A 25,331-nucleotide genomic window follows, 5' to 3' on the forward strand; every position below is an offset into this window, starting at 1 on the left:
CATCAACATACAAAATGGAAAACTAATCTACCTATATGTTTCTGGCTTCAGGAACTACCTTTAAAATTGATAATGTTTCACTAAGTGGAGGTGCTCCTTTATTTTCAGATTTTCAGAGATTCATCCTATCTTTTTGATCTCATCCACAAGTCAAATTTTCTTTTCATTTCTTCTACAATGACCGAAGTGTTGACTCTTTTGCCGCAAAGTAGATTTTTGTTGAGTTCACCTCCCCTCTTGCAAAGACAAAAAGCCAGCAGATCTGGACTTACCAGAGTCATCTCTGAAGGACAGGAATCCAGAGGGTGTCATAGGTTTACTTGTTCTAAAAAACCAAGCAAGGAATTTTTCTTTCCCCTGCCTCACTATAAAAGAAAGCTGTTGAATGGGGGAGGGTAGTTTGCCTTGGGCGATTGATCCACATGAAAGAACTAACTAGCAGGCCTGTGTTCCAAGCTGATGGCCCTCCTAAAGCTGTAGGGAGGAGTGATGAGGTTTTTTTAATTCTCTCCTCAGAAATGGGACCACTTTTGCCTTAACTCAGGCAAGGTGTGTATTGGAAAGATTCTGAGGTTGTTTTATTTTCTGCTTAATCATCTGGCTGTTTTCTGGCACTGGCTTGCCTGCACCCTGTTCTGCCCCCAGCCCAGATCTGCTCAAATTTCATCAGAGAGTCTTTACTCATCTGCAGAGGAATTTTTTGGGGAGGAGGTCGCCCTTTCCCTCCTGCACTCCCATGTTTGGCAGCGGTTTGTGCCCACCGATGAAAGGGGGAAATCCCGGCCACAGCCAGCTGCAGACAGCGTGAGTTTTCGTGGGAAGAACCCCTTTTCCCCCTTTTCCCCTTCCCCTTCTCGATGGGGATGGCAGGGGAAATCTCCACTGCTGGCTTCTGCTGCACACCAGGGCTCCATGCGCGACCACCAGAGCCCAACAGCGTCCCCCGTTGACCAACGCAGAACACTGCAGGCTCTGCTCCTCCAGGGATCCAACAGTGCCCCCTGCTGACCGTGGTTGGAATTGTGCCAAAAAGCGGAAAGTACCGAAATGTTTCCTTTTGAAGGGGATTTTTGGGTACAGGATTATTGTTTGTTTGGTTTTGTGTTCTTTTGTTGTTCTGCCAATACGCATACATGCTTTAATAAAGGGTTGTTATTTTTTCTTTCCCCATACTTCCCCAACCGGAGCCTCTTAATTTCAGATTTACAATTGCTGAGAGAGAGGAGTTTGGTCTACCTCATAACTCATTCTACTTAGCAAAACACTTCAGTCTCATTAAACTGAGACTGAGGGTTAAAACCAAAGCCTACACACAGTTTCTCTGAGAAAGCAGCAAAGGGAAAAGGTGATGGAGTGGACCGCAAACATTCACACTGAAGTCAGGTAAACCTGAAATACATTCACAGACAGAGCTCAGAAGGCTTTCCAAAAAGCTATGCTTAAGTTTCATTTTAAAAGGGAAAATATTTTAGTAATCAAAGAGAAAGAAAGGTTAATGTGCAACACAAATTTTTAACCTTATTTACTAATGCTTTCTGAAGTCATTTCCCACAGCAAACAGAAGGCTAAATACAGTCTTCCCCTCTGAGCAGGAAAGGATTATTCATATGGGATGCTGAAGTACAGCTTATGGTAGGATGTGGTAGTCTCTGATCTCAGCTAGGCCATATTGGTGGCTTCCCTCATACAGAGCACTAGGTAGTACTCAACACATAGCAAAGAAGTAAATGAGACATTATTTCTCTACTGTCTCTGAAAACATTACACTTGCGGCTGTTACTTAACTGAATAGGACCTCATTGATATGGATGATAAAGGAGAAAGAAATGGTGCATTGCAAGATGGCTTGATTAATTATATTGGGTCAACACAAAAAGCTAAAAATAAAACACACGACACAATCCAAGTTACCTCTGCTGTTAAATTAATCTTTCTGTTTCTGCCAAATGGAAGAAGCTTATTTATCAAAGTGAAACTTCAACTCATTTACTACAATAAAAAATGAGCTTTCAATGAAATTTAATGAGGTTTCAAAATATATCAAATATCAATCCTATTTTGGGATAACATTGTTAGTAAAAATTATTCTTTCACAGGCGATTTAAGTTCTGATTGAATGACAAGGCTATATCTATTAGTCTTAGTAGGTAGCAAAATAATTGGGGTTTCCTTGTTCTCCTTTACATACTCTGTATAGATTGAAAAATAAAGCAAAATTCTCATTTCTAACTATTAGGGAATCTTTGTTGCACAGGTTTTTCTTAGTTATTTGTTTGGCTGGTGCAAGACTGATCAGGAATTGAAGGGGTGGGGGTGTTTAGGGTTTTTGTTTGCATTTTGTTTTATTTTATTTGCTTATTGTTGTTGATTTTGAGTTTGTTTGCATTTTCGTTTTGGTGTTTGTTGTTGGTTTGGTTTTGTTTGTTGTTGGCGTGTTGTTTTTGGGGTTTTTTTAATGGAAATAGCTGAGTTCTTCTACAAATACCCAGCTGAATTGATATCTTCTTCTGAGAGGCCACAAACAAACTTGCACTGCATCTGCCTAATGAAGTGGAATTTCAAATTGTCAGTTTCACCCAACACTTTACAGCTCTGACAGGGTAAGATGCTCCTCTACCCCTTTATTTGTCCACAAAAACAGTGAAATTTACAGTAAAGATTAAACTTGGATTATCTATCCTTCACGAATCCATACTGGTTGTTCAACACAAAGGATTCTGTGAACAATGCCTGTCTTTCAGATTTGTCATAACTGGCACTGGCAACGCATGAGGGAAAGAGTGGAGGAACACAACTGTGGCTATGAATGTATTTGGCTTTGTAAAAACTTTTATTATTAGAGGACATAAGGACAAAGAAAACTAACAAAATACTAAACTGGTCTTTGCATACACTCATTTAAAAATATATATTCATGTATTATCTATCTAAATGAGAAATTCCCAGTCAACAAACAGTTGTTTACTATATATGTTATAGTATGCAATGGTAATGAATCATGACACTGTCTTTGTATTCTGATCATTATCAGACTTGGCTATTTCTCTGTTAGTGAGGGAAATCTATTAATTTCTGTAGAAATATATGAACTTTGTTAATATTTGATATTTCTTTTAATCTACAGTGAGCAAAGTGTAAAATAATCAGTATATCAAAATTTATCAGTATATTAAAATAATGAAATTTTGCTATTATTTTCATGTCACATAGCATGGCTAATTAGCATTACAAATAAAAACCTTGATTAGTGAGTGTTCACTATAGCTCTTTATTAGGAGCTTGGAGTAATCAGATTGCAGCTTAATAAACAACTTGAAAATAATATGTGAGCCACAGTTAAACAACAAAAGACAGGTGATGAGACAAAACTATTTCATTCCTTTAAAGACCTCTGCAAAATACACTGATTTAAACCATGTCCTGGATTAGTCATTTTTCAATATGGGCAACTGAAAAAAAACCGAAGGTCATGACTGACCACTTGTAAACTTTATAACTATCTCCTGCCATGGCTGCTTTTTGGGGCAGAAACACCCACGTATGAGTGTTGATCTATATGTGCACATATGCAATGATGAGAGTGGGTGTCTGAAAAGCATAACCATCACTATTCTGCAGATTAGTGCTATCTTAATTTTGAGACAGCCTTTGAAATACATTGTTCATAAACACCAGAAGAGCCCAATTATTACATCTTTTATTTGTTAATGCATTTAATATTATTTTTACTTACTAAGCCAGTAGGAAAACCTCTGTTGTGACACTCTGTCACCACAATACTATGCCTTTTTAATGATGGACAAATGTATAATATAAAAATTCAGTCAAGATTAACAACCAAAGAGTGTTTTGATCATCTGTAAACAGCCATTTCAAATAAACATTTTGCCCAGAAGTTCTGCTGGAACTGTATTCAAAATCTGGGGGAAAATATCAAGAAGAGCACTGGGAGGGAGTCTCTGCTTGCTAAGAACAACAATGTGCAGTGAGGGAGTAAAGACTCTCTCAGATGATGTCTCAACTCTCAATAAGAGCCAGAGCTGCATCTTCAGCAGGATGAAGGAAATAATGCAGCCTCTAAATGACCAAAGACAATTTTTTAATATTGCAGCTGCTTCCTAAAGGGTAGTCCTCTGCATTCTCTTGGAATAGTTCTATGTTTCATTTCATGTTTCATGTTTTGCAATCACCTTATTATCTCCCCAAGAGCAGTAATAGCAGTGAACAAACTGTAAACCTGTCATTCAGAGCTGCAAAGAACTGCCACAGAAATCATGACAAATGCTGTGAAGACAGGGCAGGGAAGTGCATGGTGCACCGATGCCTCTGAAAGATGCCCACATGCCCCCAACACAACAAGGACTGTAGATCAGGAGACAAATAAGGTGGAGCAGCTCAGTGCACCCATGACTATTTGTATCCACTGACAGAGACCCAAAATCCAACATGCAGATGGATGAGAGACCATTGCAAATCATGCTGCCCTTTGGGCTCCAAAGAGGAACTAATATCCATCCCTCTCTAACTGGTACAGGGTCTCCCTCTAAAAATTTTGTATCTAGCTTAGTGGTGACATACTGATAGCTAATAATAATGCCAGGATTATATCAAACTGCTGAGCATAGGGCTCTGCTGCTAGTCAAGTTCCCAAATCTGTAAAGTCAATATATAAAGATATCCCAAAATTCAACTATGGGCTTCACTTGACACCAACTCAGCATGAAGCCGAGGGACTTTTGAGTAGCTATTGCCATCACTCACCCTAATATTCCTGGAATTTTCCATTGCTTTAACAGATATTTATTTAATGTTTTAAGGCTGTAAGCCATATGAAATTTTGTGAGAACAGTTTGTAAATCAGAAATGCTAGTCAACCTGATCTAATTTACCAGGGTTTGCCCAAAGGCAGATAAGCTTAACATTCAAAAAGAAATAGGAAGGGGATTCCCAATATAGAAAAACCCAAACAATAAAGATAGACAGTAATATTGAAAAGCAAGACTTTGATCACAGAACACTATGAGTAATGTTGGACATGTTTAAGAGTACAGATCAGAAAATGACCACATGCACACATTCAGGCACACACACACACACAGACTATTGCCTCACTTCTGCTGACTTCTAGGTAGAGTTGAATTTTGCTGCCCACATAAGAACACCTAACATGTAACATAAGAAGTGTTTTATACAGCTGGACAGATGTACAAGTGTGGAAAACTGCACTTCATAACAAAGATTGCACTTCTGCTTTTTGCATGTTGATTCCCCCTCCTTACACCAAGTTACCAGAATTATGAACTATACTATAAGTACTCCCATCTATCTATTGTCAGTTCTTTACACGTATTGGTAGCTGTGTTATAATTCATTACAGATACCAAATAAAATTATTTTCACTTTGACAACAGGGTAAATAGTTCTTAGCAGACAGAATGGGAACAACAGAAGACAAAATTTCATTGCACTACGACATACAGTAGGAACAAGGAGTTATTCATAACATCCAGTGCTGGAATGACAGGAAGCATCCAGTTTCACTGCAAAAGACCAAATGTGCTCTTTTATAATGGAATTTCTCTTTTACAGACTCTTTTATCTTTTATACATCCCACAGGCTTCTTGCATTAGTATCAACAGAAGGCATGTTCTGGAAAGAAAATTACACAGGTCATCCCCTTTGTCACTGAGATCTACAAAGAAATCATCTTCTAAAAATAGTTTCTGTTATTTTGCTGTTCAGTGCTAGAAAAAAGGCAGCTAAATGAACTAGCAAGCACATGGGTTTTTTGCAATCTGATAAATAAGCCACCTACAGCCATTTTTCTTTGTTTCTTTCTTCCTTCCCTCACACTTTGCCCTTACTATTATGCAAAGCAAGTCAAAGAAGGGAATTTCTAGTTCTCTTGTTCACTAGCTGGAGGGTTATTCCACGGCCATTCTATTTATAGATTTGCTTTCAACTGCAGTGGGGAATTCACCATTTGCTGTTCAGCATTTTATGCTCAGCTAGCCTCCAGGGGACACAGCATTTTCATAAATTCTGTGAATGGCACTGTGGCTACCTCTAATATTCCTTTCTATAGCACAAGTAAAATTTTATCCTTCTTCCATTTTCTAAGCTAAAAGACTGTCCTCATTGATTTCACAAGAGAGAAGCAAGGAAGTAAACAAGCTTGCTCCTGTGGAAAGGTTTTTATACAGTTTTTCTGACAACACTACCTATTACAGTCTTGCAGAAAAACTGTAATATTGGAAGCACAAGTTAAGTAACGTGTTTCTAAATTTATTCATGAAAAAAGATTATTCTCTTGATCTGGTATGATCACCCAGCACAGCATCACCATAGAGAAAAAGATACATAGATCCATCTCTCTCATAAATTGCAAGCTCAGTTCTTGAGTGCAACTGTTCATTTGATGCTGTTGTAGTAAATCCCAGGCACAGTGTTCAGCTACAGCGAACAAATTCAGTTGTTTGCATCTCTTCCCTACCCATATACTACTCCAACAACACAGAGGGATCTAAAGTGCACACTTAGAGGCCAAGGGTGACAAGTTCAGGCTGCCATAAACAGGGTGCACAAAAAATAGCCACAGCAGAGAAAATTTCCAAGTACTGAAAAAAACACTGGGGAGAATACCTCCACACTTTACCTATAATAACAGGGATCTAGGACTGCAGAATAGCCCACAAATCAACCCGCAGAAAATATCCCCAGGTAGACCTGATTTCAACTTGCCTCAGCTCTGTGACTTTCTCTTTGCTCTTTCTGCTCCTCCACAACCCTATCTGGTCCCACATGATGCATCACAGAAGAGAAGAGTGACTAATGCCAACTACGAAGTGCTGGGAAGAAGCCCTTAGAGGGGTAGTAGACATGAAATTCCACTGCTTCTGTGTGTGCCAAGCAAAGCACAAATCACACCTTCAGAGGGTCTCCAAAATTCTTTGGGGGAATTTTTACTGTAGCCCTTAGGCTGATTTAAACACTTTTGCATTTAAGTACACAATAATTAGCGAACTATGCATTGGGCAAAGTTCTACCACCATGAGTGGTTCTACAAGGAGTCTGAATAGATACAATCACAAGCCAATTTCTTATATACACTTGCAACAGCACCTATCCTCAGCCTGGCCTTGGGTCCATGACCCTGCCCAGCTCTGCTGCACAGAGGTGGCCTCTGAGCACTGTCATTCCAGGATGAATACAAGATCATGACAGGTCTGTTTATTATCTCATCACCAAGAAAATCCTCATTCCCTTACAGGGCGTCCTTCTCTGACATCCCTGGCTCCAGCCAGTTTGACACCTTCTGCAGTTGAGCCTTTTTGCTCTCTGTGCCAGGTCACTTCTTGGTCACAAATCACTACTGCTGAGCAGTTACAATTTGAATTTCCCCTTCACATCTTTTAGAAGACACATTGTTCTTTCTTTTCTTTGACAGCGTTACACCTGTAGCCTGCTATCACTGAAGACAGTAGCAGCATTTTCAGGGTGGGACATGAACTTTGAAAGGCACGTGGCAGCAGACAGTGCCCAGAGGAGCCAGGCAGCTTGCCATAAGGGCTCCTCTGTTGCAAATAAACTTGCTATGGGACACCAGAAGAAGCACTAGAGTGAAATCTTTCACACTCATACCACCTCCACCTTTCAAAGAACACCATATTCAGCCTTTCATGCTGATAAACAGAGCTTCATCAAGGGAAGAGGCATGTCTGATAGGTATTTCCTATGTTGAAAATCCATATGCATTGAAGCAGGAAAGGTCACCACTTAAAAGAAAGAAAAATAATGATAAAGAGGTTTTAATCTGCATGCCAGTGAAACGTGGGGTTTTTTACTGCATGCTGATAAGGATCCAGGGTATTTGCCTACTAGCCCCAAGTTTGCTGACAGACTTGAAGTGAAAATGTCATAGTAACTACCTAGCCCTTCCATTTGTCCTTCTACTCACCTAATCTATGGGGGAAAAAGCAAGAAACACAAACTGAGCAATTTGATTCACTAAAAGTGTTAGGTACAATATTCAAAATCAAGTTTCTGCCCTGATCACTTCTATCTGTAAGTAACACAGGTGCACAGCTTTATATGATGGACCCATGCTTGAACCTCTGAATTGCCAAAAAGGATTGAATTATAATTCTGGCCTGATTTACACTGTGCATTCCCAATTTCCAATTTCAGCCTGAATCACTGGGTCAGAAATTGAACTCTGTTTAGACTGGGAACTGCATCGTCAAAATCCAATATAATTTTTTTAATGAGAGATTTGTTCTAACTTAATTGAAAGAAAAAGCCAAGACATAATTATTTATTTATGGGCTTTAAATAGAAGTTCAAGCAGTAAAATAGATATGCATTTACACATTCACCGGTCTTATCCTTCTTGTCACTCCTTGACGAAGTTTCCATTTTTCTTTGGCAAGCAACCATATCATGCTGGAAAATGAAAGAAAGCACAGTGCAATGATTGGAGGGATAGCAGAAGACTTGGGAGACCATGTTCTTACCCTGATACCTATTCCCAGTATGTTCCTGGGCTTTCAGCTTTTCTGATAATACTGTCATCTTATTGTAGCTTTGAAAACAAACTCACAGGTTACCTATAGCACCCAGTCTTCCTCTGCCCGCAGTGCAGGACATGCTTCCACAGGCAAATAATCTGGATTCCTACTCAGAGGAAGCCTGCAGAAGAAAACCTTAAGCCCACTGACAATGTTGTTTGTATTTCTGTTCAAAGCGTCAGCCTTAGCCCTGTGTGAGCAGCACCAAACCTACAACTGCTGAGGCTATGGGTTTTCATTTCCTAAGATGCTTGCTTTGTCAGCCCCTACCAAACACATAGGCAAATGAAAGGGAAAATGAAAGCCTGAGCCTAAAAAGTTCAAGGTTGGCTCTCTATTTTTGCACAAACACCGCTATCATGGGATGTCAAAGATGAAAACTGCTCTGCCTTGCATGTTCCCATGCTGAAACAGATGAGTAGCACCAGAAAGATGTTTGAAGAGTAAAAGCCCAAAGAAAATATCCTATCTTTTTCCCCCAACAACTTCTACACTTACAGACAAGTAACTGTAATTCATGGTTAGGGAAAGAATTCAGGGTGATCCTGATTCAGGAATAAAGACAATTTACAGCTCATATAATACTGTGAGGAAATGGGCAAACATCTTCAGAGGATAATGGCACTGCATTTTCCTACCCTCTTAATCTCACCATTACAAATATTCTGGTTCCTAGATTCATTTAAAAAAGTTATTGGATGCATTTTCTTGCTCGTGTTATTTGATTTAAATGTTTTCTACTTTGTCCACCCACAGAAAAGTACTAAAAGAGGGGGCAGAGGTGTTCTGTCCATGCAGCATTAGAGAAGATATTGAACACTATTTTTCTAGAACCTTAGGACATTAAGAAATCTGTTCAGACTGAAGGCATTCCATATTACTAATAGCAGTTAAGAAAAGGAAGCACATCACTTAATTTGTAAGCGGTAAAAATAATTGCAAGTTATTTAACAGAGCTTGCAGCTACAAATACAAACCTGACATACTGTCACCAATACTTAAATCATGGGTAAGCCAGGCCTTGCACAGTCTGAGATTACTTTGAAGTTCACTCTCTCTCAACAGAGAGTCAGATTACACAAACAACATCTAATCTGATTTTTTCTATGATTGCATTTAAACAATATTTAAATTACATTTATGAACAGAACCAACAGAGAAAGTCAAAGCAACAGATAATTTTTTTTCTCGGAATAAATCTTTCTTCTGCCACGAAAGTAGAAAGAAGGAATTAGCTCAAGTGAGATAAATGATGACTGATAAGCACTGAAAAACACATCATAGATCTTGTAATAATTAACGCAGAGCAGTACACACACTGACATGTAAAAATACAGTATTATCCGTATGTACACCAGTGATAGAGAATAATGTACTAACAGCATTTCTTTTACACTACTTCATGTTATCTCAGCATGAAAATTGTAGCTAAACAGGACATCATAAGTAAACTCATGCCTCCCCTCATTTACTCTTCCATGCTTTACACAACAGTACAACTATATTGACACTCAGAAGAACTTATTTCTGGTTTACACATGAGTAAGTATCAGAATTATGTTTGTCAAGTGGAAGAAATGGATTTCAAGAATATGACCTAACACAAAAGGATGAATGCAAAATTTGAAGAGAGGTGTGATTAAGTGGTTATGTAATTACATGAAAACAGGTTCAACACAACTGAAAAAGAAACCCCAGAATAAGATATGTGTAAAAAATAATTCTGGGGGTGCAGACAGAGTCAAACATGACTAAATCCCAGTCTTAATTTTCAATACCAACACAGGATTGTCTGGATTAGATCCCTTTTTCCTTACCAACCCATATACTATTAGTGTAAATATTGCTGATTTTAAATGACAGATAGAACTTATACTTCTTGTATCTAGTGCTTTCTTATTCAAGGATCTCTAATGACATCACCACCTTTAATTAATTAATGTACGCACATCACCTGAAGTAGATAGTTGTGCAAAGCACTTCACATAGGCTTTAGAAAAAAGCATTTTTTCATTTGAAATATGACATCAGTTAAATATAGCACATCCACTCAGGACAAAATCAAACCCAATTGTTTCAGCCTTTTTAAACTGGAAGTGTACTGAATGCCTATGGAGGCCTGCCTTATACAAAACCTTTGAACAAATACTACATTCAAAATATGCTGATACTTTACATCAAGCTGAACTATACAAACAATGGGAAAGAGGAGAAAGGTCAACTTTATTGACACACACACTTCCAATTCCTTTCCAGTGAGCTAAGAAAGCCAGAGCAGATTCAATCCCAGTACTCCGTTCTCAACCACAGTGCTTGCACCAAGACCTGCTTGGTTCCGCACTTGAACAGGCAAACCAAAAGTCAGTCTGCACACCCAACTGCCTCCTCGGAAATGCATAAAGGTACTTTTACAGGCGAAGTAAGCACAGGCTTATTTTTCCCAGAATGTCCTCACAGCACTATTATAGAAATATTTGCATTACATATTACCATAAAGGTGTTGAGATAATAGCACGGGTTAAAACCCCTCCATCATGGCCTTCACTACCTGCAAATGTTAAAATTCTACCAAAACCTCAGTATAAATGGTGCAGAGTAAAACACCACAGAAAGGTATTAATTTGCTAACCAGCAAAAGACTCCTGGTTTTCTGAGACAAATAGAACACGAACGTTGTTAAATAAAAATGGCATCTATTGCAAATATCCTGCTGATGAAAAATTTAAATTTCAGTGTAGCAGAACAGCAACTATGTGTGAAAAACCTATATGCTTTAATTACAAGACTGATTGAGTGGTGAAAAAGGTTGCTACAGTTTGGGATTCTGAACATTTCAAAAATCAAAATGCGGTCTCGGTTCTGATTGAATAAAATTAACATATTAGTTTCAGATCCATATTTTAATTCATTATACCTGTGACACAGTGAATGTCAGACAGAACAGATCCAGGACAACTGTTGTTCAGAGGACATGAATTCCACAAATGTCACAAACTGTGACATCTGAGGACTATGCAGGACCAGAAACAGATTGTTTTTCTCAACCTTCATCCAGTCTGGTTTTGGGAAAAAGCCGGTAGAACATTCCCCTAGAGATTACCACCATTTGCCTTGAGAAATATCTCGAGAAATCTCATTTTTCACTTCACACAGCAAAGCCTCTGGGTTTCACAAAGCTGTGTTGAGAGAGAGGTCTTTGGAAAACCATATGCAGAGGAAATTACAAGGTATGAAACCTTAAACTTTGAGGAAATTTACTCTTGGAAAGCATTATTAAACTGCACAAACTATACACTAGTCTCTATCACGCATGACTATCAGACAGTCCCATGAATGTGTTGGGTATTTATGCACACTGGAGTGTTTTAGACCTAATCCTTCTTTTCCAGAAACACCGTTTTGCCTAGGGATCACAGGCTGGCAAACATCCGCCAGGCACTTTAGCAAGTCCAGGCCTCCTAAATATATTTGTCATTCCCATACTTTCTGGACAACTTCAGTTTAAAGATTTTTTTCATCTGAGAACTGCAAGTGTTCTATAGCTATCTGAACAGCCTCATGCTACCCTTAAAGTATACTGGGTCTTTAAGAGAATGAACTGCAGGCAGAGGAACACAACAGCACAGTCCTTATCTGCCTGAACCAGCAGAGCTGTGCATGCTGTCCTCTGTGACTTTGACAAGGAAAGAGATATGTCAGGAACTGGGACAGGCTATCCTTGATGCTGCTTTAAAATCTGAACAGAACTGAACTTTTCCTAGGACAGATCTGGGAGAAATGAAGCAAGCACGCAAGGATACTGCTCTCATCTCTGCTGGATGCTATGCTTTCTGGCCTGCACATTCTATTTAGTGAATAACCCTCTATTGTCCTCTCTAACTATTAACCATGGTTGCTTGCATTAAGTGTTTTTTATGTAATTTCAATCCCAAATTTGCCAACTGACGGCATCCATGTCATTATATTGATAGAAACAATTTTTTGTCAGATGGGAACAGAAAAGCATTTCAATCCTCCAGAGTGTTTTCTCTAATTACTAGATTACCCTTCTTCCTGTCATATACCCAAGATCAAAATTTCAGTATGTCAGTACAGCGGCAAGACGTCAAGCATGCAAATTACAATTTCTATAAGTTTTAAAACCCACATGAATAGGAGCAGAACATAAACAATCAGTGTTCCAGTCAGTTATTTCATGACCAAAAAAATTTATAGATCCTGTCACTGAGAGCTTTTGTCTTCAGCAACTCTGGGAATTGTGATTATCTTGTTGGTACTGCAGTTCAGTACTATTCTTATTTGCTCTGCAAGATTATGAACAGAATAAAATTTCAAAGGAAATACCTTCTCTAATAGTTTACAAAGATGAGTTGTGCAACCAGATGCTTTGCACTTCATACAGTACTGTTGCCACTATCCTCTGTTAATGCAATCTTGACCTTGTGGTTTCTAAAGCAGGAAAAATTTATTCCTGGCAGCAGCTTCAGTTTTCATCTCACGGAATCCTTTTGATAATGAAACCTCTTTTGATGGAGGCGCAATCAATTACCACAAGATTACATTGGAAAGACTACGTTTTTTCCATAAGAAAAAAAATAATAATAATTGTGAATTCTTGTATCCAGAAAGTGAAAGACTTACATTTGCTTGCTATGCGTACCATTCAAACTGATTGTAGCACATACCTGTTATCACTTTCTGACCACACTGGACATATAATAGCAGCCATGAAAAAGTAATACTAATGTTCCCAAAAAAAAGGTCACGAAGCAGCTCTGATGCTTGCCAACTACTTTTATTTTCCTCACCACAAAACAAGGTGAAAGGGTTTTCCTTCAAAGTACTCTCAGATGACCTTTCTGTACCCATGCAAAATCACAGTTTTAGGGTATTGTTTATGGAATAGTGTACTTTGTATATACAAACACACATACATACACACACATTCAATGGATCTAGACACTGACTAGTTATAGTGGTACCTTTAAAAACTGGTATCTGGCAATTACAAGACCAATAGAGGAAATTAATTTTACTTCCTAAACTCCTAGGTTTGGCCAATGGTGCCATAATTAACACTCAATTATATCAGCATGTAAGATATCTTAGTTAAGAATGAGATCATGTTATTTCATCTACACATCAAACAAGTAATAGCAGGACTTGAGACATATTTTAGAGCAAGTGATTAATGAATGATGTTTAAAAAAAAAGTAAGCTAACGGCTGATACTTCAACAAGGATGGTAAGCAAAGAAGTTATGAAAGGTTTCAAAAGACCCCAAGAAGTCTACTTTTAACTTGGCCATTATTACACAGAGTAACAGCCTGACATAATAGAAAGGTAGTGTTTAAGGAGAGATTTTACAGATTATTTTTACAAGATTTTTAGTATTTCTTTGATTAGCATTCTAACTTTTTCAGTGAAAGTAAGACAAACAAAAATGCAACACAAGAATTTCTAATAATATCAGGAAGTGTGCTGGTTTTGGCTGGGACAGAGTCAATTTCATTCACAGTACCTTGTATGAGGCTATGGTTTGCATTTGTGCCGAAAACAGTGTTGATAACATTGAGGTGCTTTTGTTATTGTTGAACAGTGCTGACACAGAGCCAAGGCCTTTTCTGCTTACAGAAATGTCCTGCCAGCGAGGGGGCTAGGGGTGTACATGAAGTTGAGAGTAGACACAGCTGGAACAGGTGACCCCAACTGATCAAAGGAATATTCCATACTGTATGACATCATGTTCAGCATATAAAACTGGGGAAAAAGAAGGAATGGAGTGATTTTCACATCGATGGTTTTTGTCTTCCCAAGTCACTGTTACCTGTGATGGGGCCCCGCTCTCCTGGAGATGGCTGAGCACCTGCATGGCCATGGGAAGCAGTGAATGATTTCCTTGGTTTGCTTTGCTTGTGCATGCGCCTTTTGCTTTCCCTATTAAGCTGTCCTTGTCTCAACCCATGAGTTCTTTTCCTCACTTTTACTCTTCCAATACTCTCCCTGATCCCACTGGTGGGGAAGTAAGCAAGCTGAGGCATGGTGCTTCGTTTCCCACTGGACTTAAACAATGACAGAGGGGAACAAGGAGCGGATGGTAACCACTACTAAGGAAAAACATTGTATCCGGCATGATATGAACAAGAAAAAACTCACTTTGGAAAGATTTTCAGAAAATTTAGGAACGGGTATAAACACTACTCATCTCTGACTGTGGCATATTCAACTACCTTGGCACTGGTGTTCAGAAGGGCTTAAGCTGGTTTGAGAAAGAAGGATTGGTTTCTACTTGTGTTTCAGTTTACAGAGGTGCAAAAGAAGGGGACTTGTGACCTTGCCCTATAATCCATTCAGACAACTACTGGTGTGCACTGTTGGCACATGCAGCATTTTGGAAGCAATCCTTAAAGAACTGTCTTTACAAGGCAATCAGGAGAGCACAGCACAAACAGAAACTGATCTGGGAAACTGACTTCCTCACCACCCCCTCAAAGTGGTGGTACCTATCAGTTCTCACAATTAGCATTGCATTGATTGAGGCAGGCACTGCCCAGCACCAAGGAAACAGCGTGCTGGCTACACATCAGACAAATGGTACTCAGACAAAATGCATGTCTCAAGTGTCCTTGTTCATTAGAACAAAAAGATCAAGAAGTATATATAAAAGCCCAGGACTGCATAGCAGGTGTTCCTTCAACTTGTTTATGGTACTGTGAGTGAAGTCAGATTCAAGAGTGCATGAAGTAAACAAACATCTACCATGACAGTAAAGCAAATGTAGAAATGGTAAGAGTCCAACATTCTCTACAAATATTAGCTTCCTGTTAGAGCTGGAAAATTGACAGATTGCTCAATGCAATTCACCTTGTTGCTTTATCAGTGAGTAGGAAAGTCAATTGCTAAAAAAAACTAAAAAAAAAAAAAAAGCAAACAAACTAACAAAACAAAACAAAACAAAGCAAAAACAAACAGAAAATCAAACAAAAAACTTCAGCCTGGTAAAGTTGAAGTAAACAGCTGTGCAGATTTGATTCCAATGTTAAAAGGGTTTAAGAGCACTGAAGAGTTGTCTGAAAAATACTTGAATTTAAATAAATTAATTCAATTAATGGCTAGATTCAATGCTGAAGTACACTAGGTTTATGATCACATATGCAATAATGAGGAAGAAATTAGCTGGTAAAAAAATTTCAGTGTTACTTAGATCTCGTGCTGGGGATCAGTACAGATCTGAATTGTGCTTTTTTGGAAAATATCCATACAAGTGATCCCGCTGCCATAAGCAGTATTGGAAACTAGAAAATAAAAATGTTAGGTGTTATTGGTAGAATGTAGGTTTTGATTTTATACAGTGCAAGTGTCCTATGAGAAACTGTTACCAATTCCTTGAATCCAGGTAGAGAAAAGAAAAAAGGGTTTGCAAAGTACTAATGTATGGTTCAAAATAATTTGGAGTCAGCAGGCCAAAATCCTTCAATAATTCCTGCTAATTTTTATTTTCATAAAAAAGTAGAATAAATAATAGTATGAATAATTTCTTTCTGTGAGTGAATACGTTTCCTGCCCTTCCTGGTTCTTTATTGGCAATCAGGCATCCAGCTCCACTTTTCAGAAAGCTAGCACCTTCAAGTTTTTCTCCAGACTACCTTTTGAAAGCAAGGGACAATCAATAAAAACATAACAAAAGAAAGCAGGATGTTCTAAAATAATGTTAAAAAAAAAAAAAGCAAGCTTAAAAATCACCAATAGGTTGAAAAAGCAGAAAGCACAAAAGCTTTTTGGCAGGCCAGCAAAAGAAAAGGGTGCTCTGGGGCACCTATTTCTAAGTGCTTCAGTTAGTATTCATTGCATGCTTCAGGAATCCAAAGTGTTTTTAGTCCAACTGTGACTCTAAATTCAAAGGGGAAATAACTCTTGTACTGACCAGAAGACTATCCATCTTCCAGGACTCTATTCAGATAGTCTTAGGAGAGCTTAAACCCGGCTTCCCTTCTCTGGTACAGTAACTGATTAAAATTCCAAGCAGTTTGAATATGAACTCAAAGAAGGTAATATAAATTATCTGTGTTTGGTTTGAGTCCATCATTAATTCAATGCCAGCACAGTTCTACTTAAGAGACTTTTAATAGACCAAATTCTAGGCCCAGAAAACACTCAATCCAAAGCTATGTCAGATAAAATCAGCACAAAGCAATTTAACACATGAGTAAGTCCCTGAAGCAGTTTACATGTTAATTTTGTTTGCAAAATGGATAATTTTCCAAAGAACTTCACAGATAATGCATTTTGTTCTATTTCTGTGAGCCAGAGAAAAGTGTAATGTTGAATTAAAAGTACTTCATGCCTCTAGCCTTTTAAATAATAGTAATAAAGTCAATTATAAGCAAAGCCTGGAAAATCACTTTCCTAAAACGCATTGGTCACCTGGAGAAAAAGAGTCTTTGGCACAGTGTTTCACCAGTTGCATTAGGGAGGCTGTTGTGGACATCAGAGTGTGCCTATACTGAAAGATTTGTAATTATTTTTCTACCCCAGTGTAGTTCTGAGGAATCTGTGGTACAGAAAGAGCACAATGCAAATAAAGCCACTACCTGGCGGCTTTGAACCACATCTCTTCAGCTTTGTAGCACTGCTGGTACTGATGTGATGTTTGCCAGTGTCTCAGGATATTTTTACCCTAAGACACCTTTCTTAGCATGAGCAGTGTTTAAGATAGAAAACAGCCAACAGAAGGGGAGCATGTTAACAGTTTTTCCAGCATTTGGAGAAATAGAGGAACAAACCTTTTTAAGACTGACAGCAAGAAAACACTTGGAGTACATTAAAGCCTGAGATTATGTTCAAGTGGTAGAGAAGATCTAGAAGAACATAATACAGACAAGACACCCACAATTGGAAATACAGACCATAAAAATAGAGGTGATATGAAATCAATACTTTTTACTATCATGTCCTGAAGAACACACAGGATCCAGGTAATAACATAACACTTTTGTTCTGCGCAAGCCATAGTTGGAGCATTAGCTTCCTGACCAACATCTTCACTGCTAGCAACTCTGGGAATAGTCAAAGAAGTTCTGCTTATTTACTCTGGCTAATGATTGGGTCTAATCTTACTCAAAGTATGAACTTAATGAGAAAAAAAAAGTATTTTGGTTATTTCATCTTGCCTACATTTACCTTACAGCTGCTTAAAATACCAGAAAATAGAGATTTTCTGATACATAGCCATTGCTGTTTGTCAACTACTAACAGTGCTCCAAGAGTATGAAGAAAGGTCAGTGAGACCAGAGCGAACTCAGTACTGAGTTGTATCAATCACACCCAAGACATCTATGAATGTGTTTTGTGGTGATGTTAGCTCAAGCTAATAAAACCTTAGTTAGAGGAAAAAGGAGCTCCTTCAGACACAGAAGTACTGGGAGGCTTGTGTCAGGCTTGCTATATCGTATCCTTTGGCACCCATCACAAAGTACACCAAGTATTAGCATGTGTTTTCTCAAAAAACCCTATATTTTCAGGTCCAAGGGCAGTATCTCAGATCCTTAACTCAAGCCAACAGGGTTTACCTGAGTGTTTCCAAATGACATTTGTAAACTTGATTCCCCACAATATTAGCTCAGTAGCTTAAATGCAGTGAAAGAAACATATTTTCCAAGAAGAAACTTCGTTCTCAGTAAGTTAGCTTTGCTTATATAGCACCGCCAAAGAAAAACTAAAGGGGAGAAAAACCCAACCAAACAAGAAAAAAACCTTTCAACTTAAGTTCTTTCCAACTGCATGTCAAATCAATAGTCCTTCTGTGGAATAATTTACTTTGTGCCCAGGCAGACAAAATTGAAAATTTAATCAATAGGAAAGAAAAAATTAGTTTGACACATCCCGGGTGATAATCACCAATGAGTTTGCTTTTCTGCCTTTTTTTTTTCAGGAGAATCATTATTTTGTGCCCAAGGAGCTATAACAATAATACTAATAATAAATAGAAAACTGTCCTAGCCATACTAGAGCCGTAGCTGCCAGGCATAGTTCAGTGGCACAATAGCATTCTAAAACAAAGGAGAAGAGAAAATAAGCGATGGAAAGGCCCCAGAGTACATCATGGCTATGAGCACTCTTCTACTAAAATGTTATTTGATTACATTCCAATAATAAAGAGAGGCTTATACTGGAGCTAATGACACCCTATTATTTACTGGAAGGTACACATATTGTTCTTGCAAGTATTAAAAGAAAAAAGAAAAGGAAAATATTCAGAAAAAGACAATCCAATTTCCCAACCTCACCCAGCCAGTAAACTACCGATCTACTTTAATAAGAATTTCTGCTCAAATTGAAGTTATTATTCATCCCAGGAATCTACACTCAACTCTATTTTAACAGACCTAGCAATGAAAAAGCTTCTATAACATGGGCAATCCTCACATTTGGGCTACTGTAGGTCAACAAAGAGATTCAAAGTCCTCTGGTGGTAACAAAGAAACTCATCATCCTAGTATCTTCTTTTTCCACAAAAAAATGAGGATTCAAATAAAAAATAGTGGCACAATTGCTGTTCCTCTGTTACAAGGAAAAAAGGGAATCTCACAGGCAAGTTTATAGCTCATCATGAAGACAGAATGAAAGGTTACATAACCGCAAGACACAGTTACAAACATCTTCAACACTGAAGGGGAAAAAGCATAGTGAGAAAGTGAGACAGGCGATACATGACACATGACAGCTGTGGTTGTAACTAACATCATCACATTTTAATTGTACTTCTTTAATAGCATAGGAAACAGTCATCATATAAATGTACATGTATATAATATGTAAAATCAATCATTAACAATTACTCAACTCACATTCTTTCTCTATAATACATGCAAAGTACATACACATACTAAATTATATGTATAATATATATATGATGTATATGTTCACATACTATATATATGTACCAGGCAAATCTATGTACCACTCTCAGATTTTAGGATGGGATGGATCTACCTCATCTAATTTCAGTTATTTATGAAATAGTTATCCACTACTTAGTTATTTCCCTTGGCCCCCTGTATAATCAACAGAGGGAAAGAACAACTCTTAGCACCCAAGTCCTCTGCATTTAATTGCACTTCACACTATATGGAGTAACAGAACTTCTAGAATTAGATGGGAGGAATATTAAATCACACCACTAACCCTCACTGCCTCATGTCTTCCCACCCCAGCCCTTGGTTTCCAAGATATACCAGCTGCCAGAGGGCAATTAATTCAGAATTAAATGCAGCTCCATAGGAAATGTATGAGTATGACCTTAGACTCATCTTGTCTATGCAGCTCTAGCAAATAGTCAGGTCTTTTTTCCATACAGAAACTTTGAGAAACAGTTAAGCACAAAAAAAAACATGGTCCAGATTCAATATCTCAACTGATAAATAACACCATTGGAAGTGACAACATTAATTATTTTATTTGTTCATATGAGGCACTTTCCTTTTGATGACCTGAGTGGAATTAACATGCTTTTGACCTCAAGTTTAAATAGTGTTTAGTTATTTTACCATTATTTCTATTTGAATAAAATTTTCCGGTTCCCACAGTCATAAAGTCTCAATGATACTACCAATTTTTCTTTGCAGTCTCTTACAAGCTATTAAATCTTTCTCAGAGTAATTTTTTGAAGTACAGAATTCCTCTGGGAAACTACTGTTTTGAAGATCATAGTAAGCAGTGTATCACCATGAAGGATTTCATCTCCCAGAATGCTGATTCTCTAAGATGATCAGTAGCTGGATATTCCTGCACCTTGTCATTATTTTTGTCAATAAACAGTCTGGTTTTAGCAGCTTTATACTTGTTGGTGGTTGTTGTTGTTCACACTTGTAAAGCTCTCTTAATATTCCTGTCTCCAGATAAAATTATTAAAATTGCTAGACAAGACAGGAAATTGCTCCAGAGATTTGAAAATTACTCTATGAGCAGAAAGCCTTGAGCATTTACACTCTATGTGGATGCCCTGCTAAAGCATATTCTTGTAGATCAGACTCAGGGGTACACAGGCTCACCACCTCATGCTGGCTGGGAATCCTCTTAGGTCCACTAGATACTCTTCTCTACCCAGAATGGACCAGAGAGTCTGAAATAACTAAAAGGCACATGCTAGGAAGTGACGGTATTCTCCTGATCCATTGGCTGAACAAGGTCCTAGTTCCTGTGAAGAACTGCAATGGAGTAGGAAGCCCCCTGCCCTGAGGGAGAGTTCAGTCTTCATTGCACAAAGCAATGTTTAAGAGATCTGTATTTCAATAAACCACATAGATTCACGTAGTAGAAGGATAATCACTTAGAGAAGCTCAGCTTTCAGCAAAGTAACTTGCAAATTAAAATATAAGAAAAGATTATCTGTCATATTCCTGTGCTCTATACAGCCGAATGACCATGAAGGAAACTACTTAATGTATAAATAAAACATCTTAAAGAATTGTTGAATCTCCATCTGGCATAGCCACTGAGTGATTACACACTGGTCTGGAATTATTATGTAAAAAATCAATCAAAGACAAGATGATGAAGAATGGGCTGCATTTCTTTGACTAACTGACACAGAAGGGCACAAAAGGGAAAATTAGTGCTGTTAATATAAAAAAACCACATAAACAACTCACACAAAGGAACCTACTTAGGTCTACCATTAAAAAAGTCCTATAGTGGTTCTGTAGTATTTCCATTTTGTAGAGTTGAAAAGGACTCACTTCATGGAGGAGAGTTCTTCCATAAGAGCTTGTTTATTCAAGAATAATCAGAAAATAATTATGGGCAGAAATTCTCTTCCTTGAGATCACTGCATCAGGGATCAGAGATCAGGATAGATATCCTCACACAGGAATACTTACATAACCCTTCCAAATTCCCTAGTCTGAGATCCTTCAAAAAAAAGTAAAGTCAAGTAATCCCAGAAGCTTTCTCTCACCATCTTATAAAAATTCTCCAAAAGTCAACTCTAAAGAAGCATTCATCCTATTCTGATAATACTCAGGGACCATCGACTCCTCCCCTGAACCACAGCATGCAAACCACTGTATGCTTTTTACTCTGAAATAAATATTTTATTTTAGTATTTTATTCTAGCTAGTAAGGGAATTCAAGAAAATTGTGAATTTCATCAAAAATTCACTTAACTGGAAAGTAAACAATTTTTGAAATACATAGGTTCCCGTAGATGAGAACTTAGAACCCATAAAATCATCAGAGAATGGCATTCTTAAAATACTACTATTCCTAAAAATATGTAAGAAAGCTTTCTAACTCTGCAGACTGACTTTTCAGGGTCAAAGAATCTGAGATAGTTCAGATATAAAGTGAAAAGTACAGTAAAATTAATTTTGTCATTTATTTACATAATAACAAGTAAATCTAACTCACAGCAAATGAAAAATTGCAGCAGGTTTCTAATGAGTGAAGCATTATTCTATTTATGTGTAGGAACATATGGTTCCAGAAAAACTGGAACAGAAAAATTCTGACTACTCTAATGATGGGGTTAACACAATTGTTATTTAAGCACTCTGGCATTTCCATTTCTTCATTTTCCTAAAACCTTGCCAACTGTTAACCTTTTTCACTGCAATGAAGAGACCTCCAGGGCAGCACAGAACTGTCATAGCTACGAGATCATACTTTCTTTTCCTGCTATTCCCTGCTTTGTCCACTACACATCTTACAGAGTGTTCAGTGAGACAGCTGTTTGAGATACAGCAGCTTTTTTTGCAAAGAAATCCTAATTAAGCCTTGGAGAAGCCCTTCTTCTGCACAGAAACATACATTCTAAAGAAAATAATATTCAACCACATAATCAAGGGCTTACTAACAACATATCCCACCTTTCGTAAAGGTGATACATTCTTTCCAACATCCATTTTAGGTATAATTATTTACGTCTTACTGAGTACTATTTTGCAGGCAAAACATGCATCACTACTTAAAAGTAAGATGAAAAATTATTGTGATATGCAGCTGCACAAAACCAGTTTTGAAAAGTATCTTGCGTATATAACAATCAATAATTCCTGTTTAGTTCTACTCCTATCCATCACATCTAAAACACTTCACAAACATTCATTTCCTTGGTAGACTTTGAGTATTCCCATTGGGATTCTGGGGATTTTCCAAAGTTCCCTACTTTGCTTTCTCAGGTCCAAAAGACTTACAAGAAATTACATCTTTGCAGCAGATTATTCCCTATATCCTAAATAATTTTTTTTTTCATACTAGCTATGCCCAAGGGAGAAAATGACCCATTTTTTCAGTGGCTTGACTTCCCAGCTTTTGGCAAAATCCAGCTTGCAGTAGGCAGCTAAGCACTTCCAGTACAGCCCAACCCCGGTATGGCAGTGATGGGGGTTGCTGCAGGATCCCCACTCCCAGGTACAGCAGGTAGCAAGTCAGCAAAGGCTGCTGAGTACAGCACCAGCAGCCTTCGGAGAGATTAGGTGCAAACCCTGTCTTAGACATTCTGGTACACAGTTCAGAGAGTCAAGGAAATCACTACCTTCTCGTTAAACCATCACAAAACAATTTCTAAGCTGCACCTCTTGGCTGCTACGGAGATGTCACGTATCCATGTCCAAAACACATCCCAGCAGAAGGACATTTTCAGTGTCTGTGCTATGCATCTTCATATCTCTAATGCTCCTTACAAGCATTAGAATGGTTAATCATTTTATTTTCCTTTATAAGAACAGAAAGTTGACTTCAGGCAGTTTACATTTGTTTGTATATGCTCTCTTAATGCTGCCAAGCTTTCCTATAGAGTGAGAGGATAAACGAACGCTTAAAGCCTTGCATAATTAACATACTGATGACATACAGCAAAGTTCTGATTAATGGATATTCCACAAGCATCTCTTTGTAAAGAATCAAACCCTACTTTCAGACCTTGTTTAACAAAAAAGATTCATAGAAAACAGTATAATAGTCTTTCTGTTTGCTATGATTATAAATTTTTAGATAATTACATTTTTTAATTATCACAGTAAAAACTGCAATATTGTGCCTAACTCATAAGAGCAGATGGGTTTGTGTGTTTTAAAGAAAAATAGGCCTAAAATATTTTTTGGGAAAGGAGAGGGCAAACAGATGCTTTTTAAGAGACTACAAATCAACAGATTTAGGTCTCCTTTGGTCTGTTGAGAACCAACAACATTGCCTTCATATGTAATTAGCAAGCAGTACCTTTCCAACAAGGCTGCAAGATCTCTTAGTGAAGTCTGAACTCCTCCATACTGATTAGAGACTGTATAGGAGAGCAAGCATCCTAAGACCAGAGGAAACATGGAGAGGTATTTTTAACTCGTGCAGTTTCCTCTGTGCTATTTGGGAGATGTTGTCTCTGCTGCTGAACTTGGAAGCAGTGGATTTTCCCCACCCCACTGGAGAGCAGGAGTTCCTGGACAAGATTCTTTTGTCCCTCTAGGTGCTAAAGCCAATGGTCTTAAGTTCCGAGTCACAGTCTATTTGGGGGATTCCTCCAGTGTAATCCTATGGTTCATATAGTCAGAGAAGTTTTCAGAAAACCATACAGGTAAACATAGATAGTTAATTCTATCTCACAATTCTCCTTGCTGTATTAGAAGATATTGGTAAAGTATCTGAGAAGGAATCATCAGGGCCTAACTTTCAGCTTCATTTTGGGTTGACAGATACCTTTAAGAGGAAACTAGTCATACAAAAGGTACCTGATCTGTTGGGCTGCAAAAGAAGAAGGAAATTGGTGATCTTAACCATACCACTCCTCAATGTGAGTTAAAAATAGAAGTTCACATTGCTCAGTACTCCCCAGTATCAATTCCCAATAATAAAATATGTGGGTCTATTTCAGCAACCAGCAAACTGAAGAATTTCAGTCATGCTACAGTTTCAGCTCAGCAGTTCAGCTCAAGGTGAATTTTCATTCTGATCAAAACAGAGTAAAATACATAAGTTGGCCATTGTATCAGAGTACCTGAATGTGGGTTATGTGTCAGTAATGCTCTGCTACAGATTCAATTCCCACAGAAAGTGTTTATTAAGATGACAATGCCGGTTGTAACAAAAGTCCTTTAATATCAGAACATATTTTAAGTCCCTCTCCGGCAAAGCAACCAACAGCAGAGGGAGGGGAGGAAAAAGAAGGAAATAAAACTTAACTTCAGATAGCAGATCTCTCCCAAGCAAAGCCCACACACACACACTTGAAAAGACTCAAGGAGATGAGAAGACAGCATGGACTAAGGGCATTATAATATATGTAAACTGATAGGAATTCAGAAACTCTTGCCACATCCCTGACTACAAAGTGTATCTGTGTCACAAATCCCTATAGACCTCCCAAAATAGTTGTAACATATATGAATCACACCAGGCTGTGATTTTAAAGGAACAGCACCTTTGCTAACACCAGAGCATCCCCTGAGGAAATGTTTGGGGTAAGACATTCACACCTTGCACCAGCGGAATCAAAGCAGAGGGGTTTGTGCTTCTGCTTATCCCCAAACCTGGGCCTCCAATGATCCCCCTGCCTCACAAGGTTGCAGTAGCCACAGGAACAAGGAATTTATCATTGCTAGGAGACAGACATGAGCTCTGTACTGAGCTTGCCAGACTGACTAAAAGCAATGTATATTTTTGGCTGAAGGTTTCTTTTCACACCTGGCAAGGGAAATGGAAACTCAGTGAAAGGAAAGCTTTGGCACAATCAGCAAAAAAGCACTAATGTCAACATTCCATGCTCCAACTCGGCA

Source organism: Lepidothrix coronata, unplaced genomic scaffold (assembly GCF_001604755.1).
Source record: "Lepidothrix coronata isolate B3197 unplaced genomic scaffold, Lepidothrix_coronata-1.0 Scaffold18, whole genome shotgun sequence".
In the NCBI taxonomy this organism is placed as follows: domain Eukaryota; kingdom Metazoa; phylum Chordata; class Aves; order Passeriformes; family Pipridae; genus Lepidothrix; species Lepidothrix coronata.